This window comes from Corvus kubaryi, unplaced genomic scaffold, assembly GCF_017639235.1.
Source record: "Corvus kubaryi isolate FWS band 111438036 unplaced genomic scaffold, C.kubaryi_AGA036_p1.0 37220, whole genome shotgun sequence".
Lineage (NCBI taxonomy): Eukaryota > Metazoa > Chordata > Aves > Passeriformes > Corvidae > Corvus > Corvus kubaryi.
In genome coordinates, this window is record NW_024581063.1 from 1323918 (window position 1) to 1324370 (window position 453).

General features: G+C 78.6%; 1 protein-coding gene across 1 annotated transcript in view; it reads right to left on the reverse strand.

Moving 5' to 3' along the window:
• The window catches only part of ZNF592 (zinc finger protein 592), a 36302-nt gene extending 36157 nt beyond the window's left edge, over window positions 1–145 (reverse strand). Inside the window, exon 1 of the mRNA XM_042022803.1 lies at window positions 52–145. The gene's annotated coding sequence lies outside the window, so the exon portion shown is untranslated. The remainder of the gene's footprint in view (window positions 1–51) is intronic.
• Window positions 146–453: the final 308 nt, after the last annotated feature.

The following is a 453-nucleotide window of genomic DNA, read 5'->3' on the forward strand; positions in this document are numbered from 1 at the left end:
GGGAGGGGCGGGCCCGGCGCGGCTGGACCCGGGCGGGCGGGCAGGACTCACCCACGCAGGCGGCTCCTCTGGGCCCGCCGGGCCCGCGCGGCCTCACCCCGCACCGGGCACCAACGGCCGCAACATGGCGGCGGCGGCGGCGGGCGGGGCCGGGGGCGGGCCGGGGCGGGCCGGGCGCGGCGGAACCGCCCCCCCGTCCCGTCCCGTCCCCTCCCGTCCCTGCCCTTGCCTTTCCCTCCCCTCCCTTCCCTTCCCTGCCCTTCCCTTTCCTTTCCCTTTCCCTTTCCTTCCCAGAGACTCGCCACCCCGGGGCCCCGCTGCCGCTCCCCCTCCGGGAGGCTCCTGGCAGAGGCGCCCACGGGCCCGGCCTGGCCCCGCCGCCCTCTCATGCCGCCGGGGCCCCGCGCTCCCGCTGTTCTTGGGTTTCCTCACCAAAACCTCCCCCGAGAACAG